This window comes from Triticum aestivum, chromosome 5A (genome assembly GCF_018294505.1).
Source record: "Triticum aestivum cultivar Chinese Spring chromosome 5A, IWGSC CS RefSeq v2.1, whole genome shotgun sequence".
Classification (NCBI taxonomy): Eukaryota; Viridiplantae; Streptophyta; class Magnoliopsida; order Poales; family Poaceae; genus Triticum; species Triticum aestivum.
The window spans coordinates 175,467,606-175,484,304 of NC_057806.1; positions in this window are offsets into that span (position 1 = coordinate 175,467,606).

A 16,699-nucleotide genomic window follows, 5' to 3' on the forward strand; every position below is an offset into this window, starting at 1 on the left:
CGCATAACCAGAGAGAAACAGAGAGATAGATCCAATCTCGGAGGGGCTCTCGCCCCTCCCACGCCATGGGAGCCAAGGACCAGAGGGGAAACCCTTCTCCCATCTAGGGAGAAGGTCAAGGAAGAAGAAGAAGGAGGGGGCTCTCTCCCCCTCGCTTCCGGTGGCGCCGGAGTGCCACCGGGGGTCATCATCATCACCACAATCTTCACCAATAACTTCACCGCCACCATCACCAACTCTTCCCCCCTCTATGCAGCGGTGTAACCTCTCTCTTACCCGCTGTAATCTCTACTTAAAGATGGTGCTCAACGCTATATATTATTTACCAATGATGTATGGCTATCCTATGATGTTTGAGTAGATCTGTTTTGTCCTAATGGCTATTTGATGATCGTGATTGGTTTGAGTTGTATGTTTTATTATTGGTGTTGTCCTATGGTGCTCTCCGTGTCGCGCAAGCGTGAGGGATTCCCGCTGTAGGGTTTGCAATATGTTCATGATTTTCTTATGGTGGGTGGCGTGAGTGACAGAAGCACAGACCCGAGTAAGTAGGTTGTTTGCGTATGGGATAAAGGGGACTTGATACTTTAATGCTATGGTTGGGTTTTACCTTAATGAATCTTTAGTACTTGCAGATGCTTGCTAGAGTTCCAATCATAAGTGCATATGATCCAAGTAGATAAAGTATGTTAGCTTATGCCTCTCCCTCAAATAAAATTGCAATAATGATTACCGGTCTAGTTATCATTTGCCTAGGGACAAATAACTTTCTTGTTGACAAAAGCTCTCTACTAAAACTAATTTAGTTGTGTCTTTATCTAAACAGCCCCTAGCTTTTATTTTCGTGTTCTTTACTTTCTTGGAAGCTTACCCAAAAACACCAACAAAGTACTTCTAGTTTCATACTTGTTCTAGGTAAAGCGAACGTCAAGCGTGCGTAGAGTTGTATCGGTGGTCGATAGAACTTGAGGGAATATTTGTTCTACCTTTAGCTCCTCGTTGGGTTCAACACTCTTACTTATCGAAAGAGGCTACAATTGATCCCCTATACTTGTGGGTTATCAGTGAAGCACCTGTTTTCCCAGCAGAACAAGACGTTATGAACGCTTGGCAGACGCGTAGTGATGATTACTCCCTGGTTTAGTGCGGCATGCTTTACAGCTTAGAGCCGGGGCTCCAAAAGCGTTTTGAGAAACACGGAGCATATGAGATGTTCCAAGAGCTGAAAATGGTTTTCCATGCTCATGCCCGGGTCGAGAGATATGAAGTCTCCGACAAGTTCTACAGTTGTAAGATGGAGCAAAATAGTTCCGTCGGCGAACACATACTCAAAATGTCTGGGTTGCACAACCGCTTGTCTCAGCTTGGAGTTAATCTCCCGGATGATGCGGTCATTGACAGAATCCTTCAGTCGCTCCCACCTAGCTACAAGAGCTTTGTGATGAACTTCAATATGTAGGGGATGGAAAAGACCATTCCTGAGGTATATTCAATGCTGAAATCAGCGGAGGTGGAAATCAAAAAGGAACATCAAGTGTTGATGGTGAATAAAACCACTAAGTTCAAGAAAGGCAAGGGTAAAAAGAACTTCAGGAAGGATGGCAAGGGAGTTGCCACGCCCGGTAAGCAAGCTGCCAGGAAGAAGCCAAAGAATGGACCCAAGCCTGAGACTGAGTGCTTTTATTGCAAGGGAAACGGTCACTGGAAGCGGAACTGCCCCAAGTACTTAGCGGATAAGAAGGCCGGCAATACCAAAGGTATATGTGATATACATGTTATTGATGTGTACCTAACCAGCGCTCGTAGTAGCTCCTGGGTATTTGATACCGGTGCAGTTGCTCATATTTGTAACTCAAAACAGGAACTGCGAAATAAACGGAGACTGGCGAAGGACGAGGTGACGATGCGTGTCGGGAATGGTTCCAAGGTTGATGTGATCGCCGTCGGCACGCTACCTCTGCATTTACCTACAGGATTAGTTTTAAACCTCAATAATTGTTATTTAGTTCCAGCTCTGAGCATGAACATTGTATCTGGATCTCGTTTAATGCGAGATGGCTACTCATTTAAATCTGAGAATAATGGTTGTTCTATTTATATGAGAGACATGTTTTATGGTCATGCCTCGCTGGTCAATGGTTTATTCTTATTTAATCTCGAACGTGATGTTACACATATTCATAGTGTGAATGCCAAAAGATGTAAGGTTGATAATGATAGTCCCACATACTTGTGGCACTGCCGCCTTGGTCACATTGGTGTCAAACGCATGAAGAAACTCCATGCAGATGGACTTTTGGAGTCTCTTGATTATGAATCATTTGACACGTGCGAACCATGCCTCATGGGCAAAATGACCAAGACTCCGTTCTCCGGAACAATGGAGCGAGCAACCAACTTATAGGAAATCATACATACTGATGTGTGCGGTCCAATGAGTGTTGAGGCTCGCGGTGGCTATCGTTATGTTCTCACCCTCACTGATGACTTGAGTAGATATGGGTATGTCTACTTAATGAAACACAAGTATGAGACCTTTGAAAAGTTCAAGGAATTTCAGAGTGAGGTTGAGAATCAACGTGACAGGAAAATCAATTTCTTACGATCAGATCGTGGGGGGGAATATTTGAGTCATGAATTTGGCACGCACTTAAGGAAATGTGGAATAGTTTCACAACTCACGCCGCCTGGAACACCGTAGCGTAATGGTGTGTCCGAACATCGTAATCGCACCCTATTGGACATGGTACGATCTATGATGTCTCTTACCGATCTACCGCTATCATTTTGGGGTTATGCTATAGAGACTGCCGCATTCACTTTAAATAGGGCTCCATCGAAATCCGTTGAGACGACACCATATGAATTGTGGTTTGGCAAGAAACCTAAGCTGTCATTTCGGAAAGTTTGGGGATGCGATGCTTATGTCAAGAAATTTCAACCTGAAAAGCTCGAACCCAAATCGAAAAAATGCGTCTTCATAGGATACCCTAAAGAAACTATTGGGTATACCTTCTACCTTAGATCCGAAGGCAAGACCTTTGTTTCCAAGAATGGGTCCTTTCTAGAGAAAGAGTTTCTCTCGAAAGAAGTAAGTGGGAGGAAAGTAGAACTTGATGAAGTATTGCCTCTTGAACCGGAGAGTGGCACAGCTCAAGAATGTGTTCCTGAGGTACCTGCACCGACTAGGGAGGAAGTTAATGATGATGATCATGAAACTTCAAATCAAGTTGCTACTGAACTTTGAAGGTCCACAAGGACATGTTCCGCACCAGAGTGGTACGGCAACCCTGTCCTGGAAATCATGTTGTTAGACAATGGTGAACCTTCGAACTATGAAGAAGCGATGGCGGGCCCAGATTCTGACAAATGGCTGGAAGCCATGAAATTCGAGATAGGATCCATGTATGAAAACGAAGTATGGACTTTGACTGACTTGCCCGTTGATCGGCGAGCCATAGAAAATAAATGGATCTTTAAGAAGAAGACAGACGCGGATGGTAATGTGACCATCTATAAGGCTCGGCTTGTCGCTAGGGGTTATCGACAAGTTCAAGGGGTTGACTACGATGAGACTTTCTCACCCGTAGCGAAGCTGAAGTCCGTCCGAATCATGTTAGCAATTGCCGCATTTTATGATTATGAGATATGGCAAATGGACGTCAAAACGGCATTCCTTAATAGTTTCCTTAAGGAATAATTGTATATGATGCAGCCGGAAGGTTTTGTCGATCCTAAGAATGCTGACAAGGTGTGCAAGCTCCAACGCTCAATCTATGGGCTGGTGCAAGCATCTCGGAGTTCGAACATTCGATTTGATGAGATGATCAAAGCGTTTGGGTTTACGCGGACTTATGGAGAAGCCTGTGTTTACAAGAAAGTGAGTGGGAGCTCTGTAGAATTTCTCACATTATATGTGGATGACATACCATTGATGGGAAATGATATAGAATTCTTGGAAGCATAAAGGCCTACTTGAACAAGTGTTTTTCAATGAAGGACCTTGGAGAAGCTGCTTATATATTAGGCATCAAGATCTATAGAGATAGATCGAGACGCCTCATTGGTCTTTCACAGAGTACGTACCTTGACAAGATATTGAAGATCCAAGAAGGGGTTCTTGCCTGTATTGCAAGGTATGAGATTGAGCACGGCTCAATGCCCGACCACGGCAGAAGATAGAGAAAAGATGAGTGTCGTCCCCTATGCCTCGGCCATAGGGTCTATCATGTATGCCATGCTGTGTACCAGACCTGATGTAAACCTTGCTGTAAGTTTGGTAGGAAGGTACCAAAGTAATCCCAGCATGGAACACTGGACAGCGGTCAAGAATATTCTGAAATACCTGAAAAGGACTAAGGATGTGTTTCTCGTCTATGGAGGTGATGAAGAGCTCGTCGTAAAAGGTTACGTCGATGCTAGCTTCGACACAGATCTGGATGACTCTAAGTCACAAACCGGATATGTGTATATTTTGAATGGTGGGGCAGTCAGCTGGTGCAGTTGCAAGCAAAGCGTCGTGGCGGGATCTACATGTGAAGTGGAGTACATGGCAGCCTCGGAAGCAGTACAAGAAGCAATCTAGGTGAAGGAGTTCATTACCGACCTAGGAGTTATTCCCAATGCGTCAGGGCCCGATGACTCTCTTCTGTGACAACACTGGAGCTATTGCCCTTGCCAAGGAGCCCGGGTTTCACAGGAAGACCAGGCATACCAAGCGTCGCTTCAACTCCATTCGTGAAAATGTTCAAAATGGAGACATAGATATTTGTAAAGTGCATACAGACCTGAATGTCGCAGATCCGTTGACTAAACCTCTTCCTCGAGCAAAACATGATCAACACCAGAACTCTATGGGTGTTCGATTCATCACAATGTAACTAGATTATTGACTCTAGTGCAAGTGGGAGACTGTTGAAAATATGCCCTAGAGGCAATAATAAAGTGGTTATTATTATATTTCCTTGTTCATGTTAATTGTCCATTGTTCATGCTATAATTGTGTTATCCGGAAATCGTAATACATGTGTGAATACATAGACCACAACATGTCCCTAGTGAGCCTCTAGTTGACTAGCTCGTTGATCAACAGATAGTCATGGTTTCCTGACTATGGACATTAGATGTCATTGATAACGGGATCACATCATTAGGAGAATGATGTGATGGACAAGACCCAATCCAAAGCATAGCACAAGATCGTGTAGTTCGTCTGCTAGAGCTTTTCTAATGTCAAGTATGCTTTGCTTAGACCATGAGATTGTGCAACTCTCGGATACCGTAGGAATGCTTTGGGTGTACCAAACGTCACAACGTAACTGGGTGGCTATAAAGGTGCACTACAGGTATCTCTGAAAGTGTCTGTTGGGTTGGCATGAATCGAGACTGGGATTTGTCACTCTGTATGACAGAGAGGTATCTCTGGACCCACTCGGTAAGACATCATCGTAATGAGCTCAATGTTACTAAGGGTTGGTCACGGGATGATGTGTTGCGAAACAAGTAAAGTGACTTGCCGGTAACGAGATTGAACGAGGTATTGGGATACCGACGATCAAATCTCGGGCAAGTAACGTACCGATTGACAAAGGGAATTGAATACGAGATTGATTGAATCCTCGACATCGTGGTTCTTCCGATGAGATCATCGTGGAACATGTGGGAGACAACATGGGTATCCAGATCCCACTGTTGGTTATTGGCCAGAGAGTTGTCTCGGTCATGTCTGCATGGTTCCCGAACCCGTAGGGTCTACACACTTAAGGTTCGGTGACGCTAGGGTTGTAGAGATATTAGTATGCGGTAACCCGAAAGTTTTTCGGAGTCCCGGATGAGATCCCGGACGTCACGAGGAGTTCCGGAATGGTCCGGAGGTAAAGATTTGTATATAGGAAGTCTAGTTTCGGCTACCGGGAAAGTTTCGGGGGTCACCGGTATTGTACCGGGACCACTGGAAGGGTCCCGGGGGTCCACCGGGTGGGGCCACCTATCCCGGAGGGCCCCATGGGCTGAAGTGGGAAGGGAACCAGCCCTTGGTGGGCTGGTGCGCCCCCCTTGGGCCTCCCTTGCGCCTAGGGTTGGAAACCCTAAGGGGGTGGGGGCGCCTCCACTTGGCTTGGGGGCCAAGCCACCCCCTAGGCCACCGCCCTTCCCTTTAGATGGGATCTCTAGGGGCCGGCGCCCCCCTAGGCCCCCTATATATAGTGGAGGGGAGGGAGGGCAGCCGCACCCAAGTCCCTCGCGCCTCCCTCCCTCCCGTGACACCTCTTCCTCCCCGCTTGCGCTTGGCGAAGCCCTGCTGGGATCCCGCTACTTCCACCACCACGCCGTCGTGCTGCTGGATCTCCATCAACCTCTCCTTCCCTTGCTGGATCAAGAAGGAGGAGACGTCTCTCCCAACTATATGTGTGTTGAACACGGAGGTGCCGTCCGTTTGGCGCTCGGCCATCGGTGATTTGGATCACGACGAGTACGACTCCACCAACCCCGTTCTCTTGAACGCTTCCGCTCATGATATACAAGGGTATGTAGATGCACTCCTCTCCCTCTCATTGCTAGATGACTCCATAGATTGATCTTGGTGATGCATAGAAAATTTTAAATTTGTGCTACGATCCCCAACAACCGATACGGAGGAAGTATAGTAAAAATGAGGTGATTTTACCGAGCGATCAGCGGGGGAGCATGGCCAGTCATGCGGTCCCACGTGTCATGATGTACCAAGGCGATGCACGTGTTCCTCTTGAGGCAGAAGCAATACTAGTACGTGGTTTGAGATGATGGCGAACCAAAGTGTGAAATAATGGATGCTTCGTCCGTCTGGGGAAGTGCGGCATTGTGATTTGACGTCTCATTGCTCATTACTACTACTGGGCCGGTACAAGTGGGGTGCGTCCCCTTGCTGTTCTGCACTGTTATTTGGTGCTTGACACGTCGACCCGGTTGCTATATGTCCCACATGTCGGCGACAGGAAGTACATAATTCATGAAAGGGAGCATCGACGGAGGAGTATACTACAGAATTCATGAAAGGGAGCGACTTAGTTTTGGAAAAATCTGTTTTTACGGAGTACGTACCCACTAGGGTTTATAGGGCTCATCTAAAAAAATTCGTTTTTCCGTTTGATAAGTCTCAATTCTACTATACTAGTAGTAGTACCATTACATGTTGGATTTCGAGGTGCGTTAGATCACCCGACGCAAGCAGTGTCAAGAGGAAACTAACCAATGCATGTACAAGTTCATGGAAATTTAGTGGTCATTCATGCATTCATTCTAATTAATGCCTCGGTAAACATAACTTCTTGAGAAAAACGAGCGTACTAATTACTTGTGCAAACTACGAAATTAATTCGACCACTCACCGTCTACCTTGGTTGGAGAGATTTTGAAATTGAGCCATAAACTTGAAAGGAGGGAGTAGTAACTTTTGTCTCGATTACTATTTGTGGCCTTGTATAGATGCAAAATGTATCTTTTTATAGTGGCCTTGTATAAGTAAATGGAGGGAGTACTAACGAAAGTACGTAGTAGGGACGAGGAGTAAACGGAGGGAGTAGTAAAATTTTCTCCTCGTGCTGCGAGCCACCGCGCGCGTGGGCGAGGGAGCGGGCGTAAGGCGTAGTAAGCAAGCTTCACCTCATCCTGCGAGCCACCGCGCCCATGGGCGGGGGAGACGGCGTACTAAGTAAGCTTCTCCTCGTTCTGCGAGTTGACGGGACACGTCAAAAGTACTCTAGTGTATAGAGCCTTGCCTCGAAGGTAGGCCCCACATGGTTTGCCTCTTTTTTTAATTTAACATAACGCGTCAAGTCGCAATTTGTTTGTTCACCCGTGGTAGACGATCCTCCCTCCACCAAGTGGAAAACCAGTACATGTGCCAAATTACCACGTGGGCTGCCTTTTCATACAGAAATGAGCTCCACCGTGTACCCGCACGGGTGTGGTTGGGAAAGAGACGGAAGTACATGCGCCGTGCGTGCACCTCTTCTCTTCGTGCACGTCCCCAACCTACGTGGGTGTGTGTGAGAGAGATACAAACCTAGACACAATGCGCTGTCCATCCCCATGCCAACGCCCAGTCCGACCACCAGTCACCACCACGCCCCACTCCTCCTCACCTTATCTCTCATCTTTCTCCCTCCATTTTTATATACAAGGGGCCACTATCAAAATTACAATTTGCAGATATACAAGGCAACTAACACTAATCGATGCAATATTAATGGTGTTTGCCTCGTGGTACTAGCAAAGGAGAACATTAATTATCCCTTGCATGCATGCGGGAGTTTGTAAAAAATGCATCTTGATGTTCCGTGCAATGCACGGGCATCTTGCTAGTCCATGAAAACAACAAATGGCAAAATTCCACGGCGAAAGAGGGATCTGAATCTATTGGGAGGGGCTGTTTGGATCTTGCCCGGGGTAGCCAAAATTTTGGCGACCCTTTTGTCCATCGGTGCCTTTGCCACCGATGAACGAGGAATGGCTCGGGTGCTCATGCTGTCATGCATCCTCCATTGCGCATGTTGGAGACGAGCTCGCACGAGCTGTGTTTTTTTGTCCCACAACACCGCTCGAGCCGCCCGTAGACCGACCGGCGACCCGCAAATTACGCCATCCAACCGTAGTCACACACATTATGACAGCAACTCAACCAACCGGACGAAATTCACGCAAACATGTAGACAAACTGATATTTCATATAAACAACGACAGAAATCATATAAAATACTGGATTTTCGTACAAACATGACGGATTTCATTACATTCAAATGAACTACGCGGTGCTAGTTCTAGACAGCATAGGTATATAATACCTGGCCTAAATGGTCGCCCGCCGATCGATTTGTGTTCCTCATGTCCGGCAGCACGATCACCGGGCTGCCGGGAGCCCCGGAGGTATATGCTTCAGCGCAAAGGACGGCTCGCTTCCCCACTGCCCAACTGATATCATTGGTTGGTGCCCAAGATGATGGTGGTCGACACCGGTTCGAGTTCATCACCGACCACTACTTCGCCATGGCCGGCACCGGCTCGAGTTCATCCTAACATTCCCCTCTTCCGTGGAGCCCATGCGGGGTCGACGAAGGTCCTCGCAAAAAAAGGATCCAGCAAGACACCTGCTGTGTACGCCGGCGTCACCTCCGCGGTGGCCTTCATGGGACCCAAGCGGCGGCGGCCTCCCGTGTTCTACTTCTCCTCGATGATGGCAGCGGACGCGGAGGCGCTGGCCACTGACTCGTCGCTCTCCGCGCACCCGGCTTCTGTCGCTTCTTGCATGGCGCGGCCGCCGGCATGGGAGTCTCGGCCACAGAAACGGGAGACGCGGTACGAGGCGGCGGCGTGGACGGCAGCAACAACGCCTGTGCGCCGCTCCTCGTCGAGTTGGCCTGGAGCGGCAAGTTGCTGAACCGCGCGCCGGCTTGGGGCGGCAACTGGCTCCGTCGGGCGATGGGAGGGAGGTGGATCAGTGAGCTGCATAGCTCATATCCGGCGGGCTACCCAGCCGGCTTGGATGCGGAATAACTACTCTTCGTAAGCCATTGTAAGAGTGGACAAAATGGTGGAGGAGATAGGGGAGCGGCGGAGGTGTGCGATTCTTGACCGGCGTTTGGCCTCGTTTAAATAGGAGATTAAATAGATGGCGGACAGGAGGAGCTCGGCCGGCGTTGCGTTTAACGCCGGCCCGGTCATGAACGAATGTTTGTCCAGAGTGGGTTTCTCAGCTTCCACACGGGCGGGTTTCATGGAGGCGTTTGAATGCGGCACGGAGGTGTGTTCAGCCGGGCGTGCCGCGAGTGACGCCCTCAACTCTGACCTAGGACACCGCGCCGTTCTTCCACTAACATGTGGGCTCTTTGGGTGCATGGCATGCATGTCAGTGACCCAACGCAGGCAGCGCACAGCAGAGGAACCTTTGGTGGGCCAGGGCGGTCAGAAGCGGGCATTTCATAAACCGATGATTGTTCATTGAGTGTGACGTCATCTTTTTCATGTAGATAAGCCTACTATGTTGACACCCTATTCGATACGTTGTGATTCATAAAGACAGCTGCAAACATCAATGTTTTGCTTATCACAGATAAGATTGATTAATACCCGTAACAATCCATGTCCTTAACAAAGGGTGCATGCACGTATAGGTTGAACGTGTGTCTTGCGTCGTGTGTTGTGTGCATGCAGGCGTGCGAGTGTTGCGTCCGTGCAAGGGTACGTTTCACTGTTGCATGCATGGGTGTGTACGTGCATGTGTTCGTGAGTGCATGTGTACATGTCAGTGTTGCATGCCAGCATGCGTGCGTGTGTACGTGTCAGTGTTGCACGCCTACATGCGCGCGTGTCTTGCGTGCGTGCATGTGTACGTGCGGGGTGAGGCTACACGTCAGTCGACTGACTTTTTCATCTCTGGTCATTAGATTTTCCAGTCGTTGGATACGAAATCAAGGGCCTCTAGTTTATCATCAAACTCCACCCCCCCCCTGAGCCGCCAGCCACCACCGGCCGAACCGCCAGCCCCCGCCAGCCGCGGCCGGCCCGCCCTCCCCGAAACCACTCCCCACCGCCGGTCCGCCGCCGCACCGGCCATCCCTCTAGCCCCCCCCCCCCCCCGCCCGCTGAGCTTTTTCTCCGAGGATCCCCACCCCACCGCCCAATGAACGCCCCCCAACCGCCGGTGACTACCAACCAAAGGTCTCACGACTTCGAATACCCACCGACCACTAATTTATTACCATTTTTGTCCTTCATATACGTGCTGACGGGTGGGCCCTATGGTAATGTGCGCTGCTGAATGTGGACCGTTTGACTGGTCAATTGATCGTGTTATCAACAAATTACGGAGCTGTATGGTGAGCCAGTGACCGTATGATCACCCTAAAATGTACTCCTATTTTATTAACACAGCACAGACTCAAACTACCATTTCTTTCTTTCATATACGGGCTGACAGGTGGGCCCCACGGTTACGCGCCCCGATGGTGCAACACTAGTTCGCCGTGTGGAACATTTGACTGGTCAATTGATTGTGTCATCAACAAAATACGGAGTTGTACGGGTGAGCCTTATTTGTTTAACACGGTACAGACACAAGGGCTCATATATACGCGCAAGCACTCACCGCTATAAGCGCACACACGCGAACCCTACCCCTATGAGCACCTTCGAGAGAGTGGGCCAGCATATATGATCTTGAGATTTTACGAAGTCACCATAGGTGCCTCGTAGTCGAGTGGAACGTCTCCTCCCACTGAACGTACGTCGACGGAAAATACTGAATTTAACACAAGATAAATGCGAGCACCGGGACTTTAACCTTGGTGGGATTGAGAAACCACTTTCCTCTAACCATCCAACCACATGTTGGTTAGCACGACAAAATGTATGTGGTGACCATGATGAGCTTATTCTGAAGTCCAGTGACCATATCATGCTTTCGCTTCAAATACAATGACCGTAAGTGTCCTCAACAAAATACCGAGCACGCATCAAATGCAAAGTCCGTCAGTGTCATCAACAAAATATGGAGACGTATCGTGAGCTAGACACTGTTGTACTATTGTATATGCTTATTTTCTTAGTGGCTGATTGCATGTGTGGTGTGGTGGGCACATCATTTCTAGTTGTGGTGGGTCAACATGAAGACTCATGGGTCGGTTCCATCCTGCGCCACATATAGGTTGGACCGAGACGTGTTATACGAAGACCCATGTGGAGGACTCGGTGTACAACACGAAGCTACCAGAGTCGCGGAGGAATCTATCCCCACTGGTGATAAGCCGACTATATATGATTTTTAACCCTAGGCCCTTAGTATGTTATACAAGCTTGGGGGCTAGTTCGTCGATAGTATACACACACGCACAATGCCTGGTATTCACGTGAACTTTGTACACACCCCTATCACTAATATACAGTACCAGGAGTAGGCTCTTTCTTCAACTGCAATTGAATTCTAGCATGTGCATGTGTTTATTTCATATTATCGATCCATAGAGTGAGAGCGGTTTGAAATACAGGCAACGGATGCTTTTGCAATTCATATATAAACATTAATTAGTGCACTCCATGTTGTTAGTGTGAAGCACTTTATACATTTGTCACTTGCATGGATACATTCCAAATTGCTAGCTACGAAATAGAATACATGTCGAATTCAACATAAAGGGGGTTTCGAAGATTCGAATTCATAGGAAGTGCATTCATCTATTTGAACCCGAGATAATGGCATTTGTAAATCAGATGTAAAAGGGGGCATCAATCTTTGTTGTGAGTTTGAACATGCTATATATATTCATACGCATATCTAACTTTTTTTTGCAACCAAGGAGATTATATCTGGAACCATGCATGAACTGAGGTAAGTTGCATATTTTTTAACATATACTCGTGTACAATGTATATTCAAATGTACCCCCTCCATTCCAAAATAATCGTAGCTTTAGGATTTTCAAGAGTAAAGATTTGTGAAGTTTGACAAATCCTGAAAGTTCAATTCAAGAGAACCGAAAACGTTAATGCTTCTGCTCCCAAATATTGAACGAAGCGCCAAATAGGCCTCTGGTCACCCAAAACCGCAGGAGACTAATGTTTTGGTGGTAGGAAATTATTGTCCTGACTCTGGCCTGTGTAGCCTATCGGCCCGATGTCCAAAGGTCTAAACCGGGGTAGGTTTGTAACTTCACCAAGACGTCAGAGAAGCATTCATATGCCATGGGCGCCTACCCATGCGCTCGGCCAAAATCTATCCCGCCCACATTTGGGACACCTGACATGACTGTCCTACCCCCAACCCGCAATATGTCCGAAATTTTAGATGGCGGGAAAGTATGTAACTTTCCCCAAATTTCAAACAAGCGCGTCTCAAACCGAAACATTGTTCCCACTTAGTTCCCCGCCTCCCTCCGTTTCCCCATTCATACTCCATGGGCGTGAAAACGCCCTCTCCACCAGCCGCAAAACCCTAGCCTCCTCCGTCCTCCACCCCATAGCGGCCAATCCACCGCCGCCCTCCTCCATCACGCCGGAGCCGATACCCTGACGTCGTCGTCCAACGCAACTGCAACCGCAACGCCCTCAAGGACTTAGCGGTTGAAGCCGAGGCAGAGATGCCTCCACGACGCCGAAGCCGACGTGCGCCGTACCAGAACCACTCCAACCACGTTGTCCTACGCCTCACTGTTGCGGCTCCACTGTCGCAACCGTCCACCGCACCGGAGCTGTTCCCGCTACACCGTCGTTCGCCGCCTCGGATCTTCTTCCCCGCCGCCGACAGACAGCCACCGCACCACACTCAACAACTTGGCCATCGGTTCGTCCAAGGCTGCACCATCCTCCACAACTTCTGGTTTTCGGCGAACAACAAGAAGATCGTCGGAAAAATAGAAGGAGGACATAGCACTGCCAGCAGAAAGAGGTACTCCTCTTCCCTTATTCGTGCAAATGTTACATCTCCGCTCACACCATATTCATCCCACGAAATAAACTAGTTGAGCGCTTCTTACTGCATCTTCTTCGTGATACTAAATGCACAAGGTTTCCTCCCTTTTACTATTTCACCTTTGCTAGAGGTTAGTAGCCCGCCTGGATTTCAATTCAGGGTCAGTCGAACCGCAATTAAAAGAAGCAGCACCCACTTAGGCGCGCGGAGCACCTAGTCCGCCTGTTCCCCGGGGAAGCGGCGCATCGGTGTCTATCATAGGGGTGTGGGGCGCAGGAGCTTCTGGCGCCCGATCTGGAGGTCGGCAGGGCTTGAATGGATGGCCGGGGGGGCGATGCCAAGCACGGCGGTGCGGTGAGGTCGAGGGGAGGGCGTAGGCAGGGGAGGAATACTGGGCCAGTGGTCGCTGGCGTTTCGAGGAAGATCGTCAACACTAACTCGCTGGAGGTAGATGAAGGCGATCTGCCCGTTCTTTGTACATCGGACTGTTATTTTCATAGAATCCTATAGTAATTTAGTGTGCCATGCATGTTATAGAGCTATCATATGTCTCCCGTCATTTATTTCTCACCGACCTACTATCTGCTACCTTTACACTGTACTAATTGTGCACACACTTCACCCATACTCACACTATTGTTTTTTTATGCATGGGTATTTCAGACTCTGACGCAGTGTTGATGAATGTAGAAAAGAAAAGACAGAAGTCGCTCCAGTGTAATCCGAAGATAAGCACTAAGTGTTCCAGCGCTCTAACGGGTGCAGTGTCAGTAGTTGGAGACAGTAAACGTAGCTCTGCAGTTGATGATCTCAATTGCCACACACAACCATCCCAGGTGCTTGCTTTAACTTCGCGCTATCAAATGTGGTTGCATGTTGCATATGGTGTCTAGCTTGTATTGCTTCCAATTTGGTTAAATTGCATCTGCTTACTTTACACATTATACCTTTGATAATGACATGCCTTCCTGTTTTTGATACATACTACATATGTCTATTAACCATGTTCGTACATCAAACTAATGCTCTTTTGTATCCCTCATCAATCACTTATGATGAGACAGTCACCCGGGTGGGTTTTTGTGAGACGCCATACTCGTTTAAAGAGTGCAGTGTCATCCTCCCCACATGATTCTCAAGAAAGAGTAAGGCTAAATGAAGATAGTCAACGTAGCTCTCTAGTTGATCACCGCAATTCCCCCACACCACCATCACAGGTGCTTGCTCTTACTTGGCAGTGTGATATGTAGTGTTCGTCTTACATGAAAGTAGTGTTCGTCAGTATCATGCATCAATGAGTTCTGAAGAGTAAATTTTATTCCTTTTTCTTGTGGGTTTGACTTGACAAGGCAAAATCAAGAAAGAGGAAGGAAAAGAGTAAGAAAGGCGATGATGGTGGTCCTCTGCAGCAACGTAAATGGAGCATCTGTACCGATTCTCCTTGTACTGATAGTGCATTACAAGGTCCAAGTCTCCGCTCCCCTACTCCACCATCCAAGGTGCTTGCTCTAACTTGGCAGTGTGATATCTGGTTGCATGTTGTTGGGGAATGTAGCAGAATTTTAAAATTTTGTACGCATCACCAAGATCAATCTATGGAGTCATCTAGCAACGAGGGAGAGGGGAGTGCATCTACATACCATTGTAGATCGGGCGCGGAAGCATTCAGGAGAACGGGGTTCATGAGGTCGTACTCATCGTGATCCAAATCACCGATGACCTAGCACCGAACGGACGGCACCTCTGCGTTCAACACACGTACGGTTGGGAAGATGTCTCCTCCAACTTGATCCAGCAAGGGGGAAGGAGAGGTTGATGAAGATCAAGCAGCACGACGGCGTGGTGGTGGAAGCAACGGTGATCTCAACAGGGCTTCGCCAAGCTCAGGGAGAGGAGGAGTGTCACGGGAGGGAGAGCGAGGCGCCAGGGGCTAGGGTGCGGCTGCCCTCCCCCCCTACTATATATAGGACCCCTAGGGGGCGCCGGCCCTAGGAGATGCAATCTCCAAGGGGGGCGGCGGCCAAGGGGGTGGAGTGCCCCCCAAGCCGAGTGGGGCGCCCACCACCCCTAGGGTTTCCAACCCTAGGCGCAGGGGGAGGCCCATGGGGGGTGCACCAGCCCACTAGGGGCTGGTTCCCCTCCCACTTCAGCCCATGGGGCCCTCCGGGATAGGTGTCCCCACCCGCTGGACCCCCGGGACCCTTCCGGTGGTCCTGATACAATACCGATTACCCCCGAAACTTTCCCGATGGCCGAAACTTGACTTCCTATATATAAATCTTCACCTCCGGACCATTCCGGAACTCCTCGTGACGTCCGGGATCTCATCTGGGACTCCGAACAACTTTAGGATTACCGTATACTAATATCTCAACAACCCTAGCATCACCGAACCTTAAGTGTGTAGACCCTACGGGTTCGGGAGACACGCAGACATGACCGAGACGACTCTCCGGTCAATAACCAACAACGGGATCTGGATACCCATGTTGGCTCCCACATGCTCCTCGATGATCTCATCGGATGAACCACGATGTCGAGGATTCAATCAATCCCGTATACAATTCCCTTTGGCAATCCGTACGTTACTTGCCCGAGACTTGATCGTCGGTATCCCAATACCTTGTTCAATCTCGTTACCGGCAAGTCACTTTACTCATACCGTAATGCATGATCCCATGATCAACCACTTGGTCACATTGAGCTCATTATGATCATGCATTACCGAGTGGGCCTAGAGATACCTCTCCGTCATACGGAGTGACAAATCCCAGTCTCGATTTGTGCCAACCCAACAGACACTTTCGGAGATACCCATAGTGTACCTTTGTAGTCACACAGTTACGTTGTGACGTTTGGCACACCCAAAGCACTCCTACGGTATCCGGGAGTTGCACAATCTCATGGTCTAAGGAAATGATACTTGACATTCGGAAAAGCTATAGCAAACGAACTACATGATCTTTGAGCTATGCTCAGGATTGGGTCTTGTCCATCACATCATTCTCCTAATGATGTGATCCCGTTATCAATGACATCCAATGTCCATAGTCAGGAAACCATGACTATCTTTTGATCAACAAGCTAGTCAACTAGAGGCTCACTAGGGACGTGTTGTGGTCTATGTATTCACACATGTATTACGATTTTCGAATAACACAATTATAGCATGAACAATAGACAATTATCATGACCAAAGAAATATAATAATAACCATTTTATTATTGCATCTAGGGCATATTTCCAACAGTCTCCCACTTA